Source organism: Phascolarctos cinereus, unplaced genomic scaffold (genome assembly GCF_003287225.1).
Source record: "Phascolarctos cinereus isolate Bilbo 61053 unplaced genomic scaffold, phaCin_HiC Scaffold_4;HRSCAF=312, whole genome shotgun sequence".
NCBI lineage: Eukaryota > Metazoa > Chordata > Mammalia > Diprotodontia > Phascolarctidae > Phascolarctos > Phascolarctos cinereus.
This window is the reverse complement of record NW_027555847.1, coordinates 290572598-290580808: the sequence shown is the minus strand read 5'-3', so window position 1 is coordinate 290580808 and position 8211 is coordinate 290572598.

The following is an 8211-nucleotide window of genomic DNA, read 5'->3' as shown; positions in this document are numbered from 1 at the left end:
CTATCATGGTGACTTATGCTGTTCCTGGGACTTTGACAAGTTTTAATTAAATTTAAAACAAAATAGGAGATTGCAAAAAATTCCAGATGAGACCATTTTTTTTCCTCCTGAGGTTGCATGAATGTATTTAGAAATGTGCTTTGGAAGATAATGCCTTTTTAGAATTATCAGGAGAATTAGAGAGGAGCTAGAGTTTGACTCGATTTAGATTGAGGGTCAGAGGGCCTGTGCTTAAATCCCAGCTGTATAGATGGGATGTGATATCTCTCAACTACGCAGAATTCTGAGCAGCAGAAGGAGGACATTCTAGCAGGCCCCACTGTGCCTGAAAGGTTTCAAATGTCTGCTTGGTGATGGACTGTACATCTGTCGTGTGAGATCCAGCTTGGTCACCAAGTGGTGGAAGTTCAGCCATAATGCTTCTTTCCCATAGGATCTGCTAAGTGATAGAAGGGCTGTAATCTGCATTTGTGGAGAGAATATTCACACTGACAAAATCATAGTTTCTTAGAATGTAGAAAACAGCTACTGTACTCCAGCTCTCAGCTCCCCTATCCCGTTGTCTGCTGTAAAAGTCTAGCTGGCAAACAACACCTGCAGGCCTACAGTCTGTGTTTTATATGACCCATCAGCCAGAGTTTGTCAACCCCTGATTCTAGATTCTCATAGAAGACAACAGGATATGAATCAGGTAGCTAGGATATAGCAAATATTTTCAATATTCTAAGAATTTATGATTTTGTCAGTATGACCATTTCCTCCCCCATTGCAGAGAACAACTCATCAATACCTTAGCAGATGGTCTTTTAAAATAGCTTTTATTGTATTAAAAAATATAAAAACCATTCTTAGCTCATAGGCCAGACAAACAGGCAGCTGTGGGATTTGGCCCTTGGACCACAGTTTGCTGACCCCCCTGGTCTAAGTTATTAGGTATCAACTGCCACTTTTATTATCTTGCTGATTTCGTCTTGGTTAGTCAAGTCATTATTATTCTCACCAGTTACCCTGGACTTTTAGAAACAACCCCTCCTTCAGCTAGCCAGGTTGCCAGTAGGATTGTTAATGTGGGTTATGTGCTCACATGTATATGTGTTTTGGTTTGGTTCAATGGAAGGTGATTTTATGCTATAGGACCAGCTCATGTCAAATCATTTCTAGTATTACATTGCTAAAATGGACTCACCTTCTTCATCTGTTTTTGAAGGATTATGTGGGCCTACATGCCCTCACTTGTAAGGAATCCATTCCCAGATCATGAAGCTCTTCCCACCAATGTTAGCAATTGCATCTTTCATTTTCTATCTGTATTATCTGGGAAATAACTATCAAGGGGAAAAAATGGAGTTCATTTTAGTAAACCCTTTTACTTCTCTGAATCCACAGAGCAATTTAGAAAACTGACCTATATAATAGGACATCATTACTCTAGTCAGGAATAACCTCCCCAGAGATGTTAGAACATGGGCTTTGTTGGACTAGGGTAGATAGCAGTGCTACAAAGCTCTTCACCGAAAAACAATGAATAGGGCTTGAACTAGGAATTTTTGTATGTGGCCAATCAACAAGTATTTATTCAGGGCCCACTATGAATCAGTAACTGTCCTAGGTATTGGAGAAACACATAAATGTGTGATAGTCCTTGCCTTCAAGGAACTTTATGAGGGATACAACATGTTCACAGAGAAGTCAATAAAGGATATATACAAAATATATAGTTATGGGAGACATTGACCGCTGGGGGATCAGTAATTGACTCTTGAAAGACATAGCTCTTGAGTTTAACCTTGAACAAATCCATGGATTCTAGGAGGCAGAGGTGGGGAAACGTGGGGATGCCTATGAAAAGGCCAAGAGGAAGGAAATGGGATGGACACTGGATTGTAGAATGAGAGGAATAATAATGGGTAAGAAGCAAGGCTGGTACCTCATTTGAGGGTTGGAGGAGTCAGGCTTCAGAACATCAGCATAAGACCATGAGGGAAAGGGTAGCCCATTCCTGAGGATCAACTGGTAGCTTCTGCTTTCAAGTTATTATTCTTGTTAATTAAGTAGTAGGTTGGCCATATATAAATGATCCAGGGACTTCAAATGACAGGCACATCTGTGGAAGGCCGAAGCAGGCACTGTGGAGTGCTTGCAGGGGTGGGGAACCTGTGGCCTCAAGGCCACATGTTGCCCTCTAGGTCCTCACGTGCAGCCCTTTGACTGAATCCAAACTTCACACAGGGCTGTACATGAGAACCTAGAGGACAAAACGAGGCCTCACGCCCTCAGGTTTCCCACCCCTGGTTAGAGCTTGGTCAGACATTGAAGACACCAAAGTCTATATGCTAGACCATCACCAGTTGTCTCAACTTTTTTCCTGCCACTCAACTTCAATGACTCTGGAAGAGAGAGACTGATGACTTTGGGCAGCTCTACCTCACTTACATCCAATTCATGTACAAGAGTCAAGACCATCGGTCGTCTTTGAAAATGAAGGACAAAGAGCAACAAGAAGTGATTCAATCCCATCCCATCTTTTCTAGTAGATTGCTTCCATCATTCCTACCCTCTTAATCTTCAATGTCTGGCTACTGACCACTTCCCTACTATCTCCAACATAACCATATCTCCTCCATCCTCAAAATCCCTCACTTGATCTGTCCATCTCTGCTAGCTACCATAGCATCATCTCTCTCTTTTATTGCCAAACTTCTTGAGAAAACCACATATAATAACAGCCTTCACCTCTTTTCCATTCTTCCTCTTCTTAAATCTCTAATGTCTCACTTCCAACCTCATCATTTGACTGAAATATCTCTTTCCTTTTCTCTACTCTCCTCTACCTCATCCTATTCTCTTTCCCTCATGACTGGATCTTCTCATCTTACCCAGCCTTTTGACCTGCTCTGTGTCGGACCTAGACTGGTTTGCCCCTCCTTGGGTAACCTGGTGGTCCTCCACTCCCAAGGGCATTCCATGTTGGTGTTGAACTTGGTATATATACGTGATGTGCTTTATTCCCATTGCATCTCAGAATTCCTGAGTGCAAATAATTCACCAGCTCTGGCCTTCTGACTAGTAGGGATTACAGGCATGCACAAACATCATGGCCCAGTGATTTCCTTAATTGGCAAATCTAGCATTCTTTTCTTGATCTTATTCCTTCTTGACCTCTTTGCAGTCTTTCATACTGTCAGCCACCCTCTTCTCCTTGATAATCTATTTTTTTTTCTAGATTTATCTGATACTGCTCTCTCTCACTTCTCCTTAGAACTGTCTGACTACCCCTTCTCAGTCTCTTTTGCTGAATCTTCATTCAGGTCATGCCCACTAACCATCGGTGCCCCCTAAAGGTTGACCTGAGCACTCATCTTTTTTCTTCTACACTCTTTTTCTTGGTAATATCATCAGCTCCCAGGTATGCAATTGTCATCTCTGTGCTGTTGATTCTCAAATCTATTTATCTAGCTCTAACCTCTCTCTTCACCTCTAGTATTTGCTTATTGGAAATCTCAAACTGGAATTAGCATAGATATATTAAATTCTATATGTCTAAAACTAAATTCATTTACCTAAACACTTCCCTCTTCATAACTTCCTTACTACTGTCAAAGCCACCATCATCCTTTTAGTCAATTAGTTTCAAAACCTAGGCATCATTCTGTACTTCTCATTCTCTCTCACTTCCCATGTTTAAAACTGGCCAAGTCCTGTTAATTCTACCTTCATAATGTTTCTCATATATGCCTGGTGCAGCTCCCTCCATCCGTCATGGTAGACAATTAGCCTTGAATTTATAATCCAAGAGAGTTGCCTAAGAGCACCAAGAGGGTAAGTGACATCTCCAGAGTCCTATAGACGATATGGGAGAACAGTGGCAATTGGCTCCCAGGACAGCTTTCTGTCCACTATATCATGTTGGAAAGTCATGCCTTGTGTATAGAAGATGCATAATTAGCATTTGTTAAATTGTTGGATTGAATTGGGGTAAGAGCTAGAAGTAGAAGCTCTGTTCTTGTTTGTGTTGTATTAATACATACTCCTGACTTATAAGCAGGTATAACAGGTCTGTCTCCCTAGCCATGACCTGAGTACTTTAAATAGGTTCCCTGAATATATTAGGGAATAGGTTCTTGGGAACAGTTTTGGGGAAAGAAACCATGCCACTTACTTTTTTTTTTTTTAAATATGTCTTGAACTTAGTTCTCTTCCAATGTCATGTAAGTAGAATACAAGATCAGATTGAGTTGGGCAAAGAGAGAAACACATTGCATTCTTGGGAAGCTTTTAGCTTGAACAACTAGGATCAGAAAGCAATCTGCAAAATGTGACCTAAATTTTACCTGACCATGTAGACAATAAAAAAATAAAATAAAAAGAATACTAAAAATGAGTGAGGTGAATTTTAGGATATCAATCAACTCTTATTGCTTTGTGTTGCTTATTAATACCTAGACAGATTAAAGTTGAGAAAAATTAGTCTGAAACAAAAATCTTAGTGCTGTTTTTAGGCTGTAATGACTTCAGATATATAAATATTATAGACTTACAGAGAACATTTGAAAGGAAATTATTTATATTTTTAAAAATATTTATATGTTTTGTGAATTTTTGAAATTTGTAAGGACATTCATTAGCTGATGCTGAGTGACTAACATGAATAAATTGGTAATTCTAGCCTTAAGATTACCTTAAAAACAAGGTTTTCATGTATATATGACTGTTTTGACATAACCCTACGAGAAAAAGTCTAATGGGGGCAGTTAGGTGGCACAGCGGATAGAGCACCGGCCCTGGATTCAGGAGGACCTGAGTTCAAATCTGGCCTCAGACACATAAGACTTACTAGCTGTGTGACCCTGGGCAAGTCACTTAATTTTGCCTAACCCATTGCCTAACCAAAAAACAAAAAAGTCTAATGGAGATAGATCATGTAACTGAAGTGGTCAAGCAAGAGAACTTTCTCTATTGAGCCACTGGTTTGAGAAATTGTCATTCAGAAACTATCACACATGAAGTGAATAATGACAGAGTGCCCCAACTTGTTAAAATAAAAATTAAAAATTAATGACTTAAAATTTACAAAACTGAACAAGTCTAAAAGAGATGTAAATAATTAAGCTTTAAAACTATGCTCTTTATAAGTTTGTAGCATTTACATTTCTAAAGATGTTAAAGTTTAGAGTTGCACTAAGACTTTTGGAATATGCTTATGTTTAGTTATGTATTGATTTTTGTTAAAAAAAAAAATCACCTCCCACAAAAAAGCACAGAAATTGCAGAAATAGCTTAATGCATTACAAAGAATGTGTGTATGGTTATTATACCCTGTGAAAAGAAACATTTACGCCATTGTCTGCCTGCTCAGGGCTCTGAGACAAGCAAGGATATTGCTGTTTTCTTTTCTTACCCCTTTTCATAACCCCATATCCAAAGACTCTCAAAATTCCAACATTTCTTCCTTCACAATAGTGCTAATATATGTCTGTTTCTCTCCTTTTCTCCTGATCAAACCTTTGTTCGTGATTGTCTGCTTGCTGTCTTAATTACTATTGCTGTTCTTTCCCTCATCTCTCCACCTGACACAACATTCAACATCTCTATCAACACATACTGCTGCTCTACATGTAATATTTTTCTTTTCCTGGAACTGTTTTAACCACTTCGGATCCTACCTCATACGGTAACCTAGTATAAATACCCTTGTTGCTTCCCTGTCTCCTACCAAATTAAACCCCCAATGTCTGTTCTGTGTTTAATGGATAGAAACATAGAATGTCAGTGTTGACTGGACTTCAAAAGTCATCTTGTTCAATCTGTACCTGGACAGAAACTTTCTATGTCATCCTTGATAGTTACCTATCTAGTATCTTCTTTAATAACAATAATAATAGCTGACATTTATGGAGCTCTTACCACAATTCATGATTATTATCTCATTTGATCCTCACAACAACCCTGGGAGATAGAAGCTATCTCCATTTTACAGATGAGGAAACCAAGGCAGATAGAGGTTAAGTGACTTGCCTAGTGTCACACAGCTAAGGAGTGTCTGAGGCTGGATTTGAACTCAGGTCTTTCTGACTCTAAACCCAGCACTCCATACATAAATTAAAACTCTCAAAGATTATTTACCATGTAATAAATGGAGAGGGGAAGGGGAAGGGGTCTCCTTACCAATATAGCCATGAATACTTGAATACCTTCTGAAGTAGCCCATTCTACTTCAGGCCATTTCTAATTATTTAAAAATTCTCTTTATTTTGTGATTAACTCAGCTTTCCTGAACTTCTACTCATTCACCCTGGTTTTGCTCAATGGGACAGAAAAAAACATGACAGCCCAACAAATACATGGAGCTCTCTCCTGGAACTCTGTCTGAATAAGCAGTCTCACATATGGTAAAGCAAAACTCCATTTATCCTCTTCTTCCATCCTTCACTTTAGTTTTCTCTGTTATTCCGTATACCTCCATATGCCTCTAGTGCTTAGTACAATGCCTGGCTATTTATACTGACTCTGAGCCATAGGGGCCCAAACAATGACCACTAAGTGATGCTTGAGCTGGGACCTATTGTTGGCCAATCAAAGAGAGCCAGAGTGAATTGAACTTAAGACATGGTCCTTAAGAAAGAAATCTAGCCCTAAACCCTAATATATCTTGCGGCATTTCAGCAATCAAAATTTATATTCCTTTCAGCAGAGCACCCATAGGTAAGAATATGATTCCCTTCATGGACAGAGGGAGATGAAGTAGTGAGAGAAGGGAGGGAGAGAAGGAGGGAGAGAGGGAAGGAAGGAAAGAAGGTGAAAGGAAGGAAGAAAGGAAGGTAAGAAAGAAGGAAGGAAGGAAGGAAGGAGCTGTTTGAGTCCTGATGGCTCAGAGTGAGTGTAAATAACAATTGTTTCTGTTTTGGCTAGAAACTCTGAGGGTCTTCCCCTCCCAGATTTGTTTGTTTTTTTGACTAGGTAAAAGGCCATTCTTTGCTTCATTTCTTACCTAGCCTTAATGCCTGAATGGATGTTGCCTCAGTCAAACTGAGATCTGGGAAAGACCTTAGCTTTAAAAGGCCAATGTGGGGCTATCTCCAGTAGGAGAGTAGGAAGTATATATATACACATATGTATATACAGACATATATGTGTATACGTAGGCATATATATCAGAGGGTATACACACACGTGGGGGCCATCTCCAGTCATCCTGACCTGTGTCTTGTCACTGGATTCTGAATGATTCTGGAGAAGAGAGGCTGGTGACTTTGCACAGCCCTGCCTCACTTAAATCCAATTCATTTGCATGCCATGACATCACCTTCCTGAAGTCTAGGTCCTCTTTGAGAATGAAAGATAAATAGTAGCAACAAACAAACAAACCAGCAACAACAATACCTGGCACATAGTAGGTGCTTAATAAATATTTGTTGATTGATTGATGTGTAATAATTGTAATAACTCACATATACGTAGGGCTTTAAAGATTGAAAACCATTTCATATATATTTTTCACTGGATCCTTTCAACAATTCTGTGAGGTAGGTACTATTATTTTTGTGATTTTTATAGTTGACTTGCCCGGGGGCACACACTCAGCTACCTAAAATAAAAATTTCTCCTTATTGTGGGCCAAGCCTATGTTAGGTTCAGTCCAGGGACTTCAAAGTTCGAAATGCAATGAGCACTCAGGAATTGTAAAATCCAACTAAAAACCACCCTTCTATTTAAGATTGAAAAGAAAACACTTTAAAAGGACACACAATTAAAATAAAGTGCTATTCAGCTCCTCCTGCAGAGTCAATACAGCTGACCAGCAATAAATGCTGAGGTGGAGCTTCTGAACCATTTCCTTGCTCCCCAGACTAAGCTTTTTTAGACTTTAAGAAGCAGCAAATCTCCTTTCCTTTTCCCTCCCCTTCCTTAAGGTGCCAGGGGCACAAACACTATTCCAGTCTCAGAAATGAATAGGGCCTGGCAGCCTGGCTGCTCTTCCCCAGGAACATTCCTGCAGCTCCCCATTTTCTCTCAACACAAAATCAGTACAGCTGCTATCACAGAACTGATTTCTGTCTTCACTGGCTCAATCCAGGAAGCCAGCACTAGCCTTAGGCAAAATTTTCGAGGAGGTGTTTTGCTCTTTGTGCCTTTTTATTCTCCTTTCTTTGATTTCCTCAACACTCTCCAGTCTGACCTTCTTAACCTTCTTAGGGTAATACATTGGAAAGA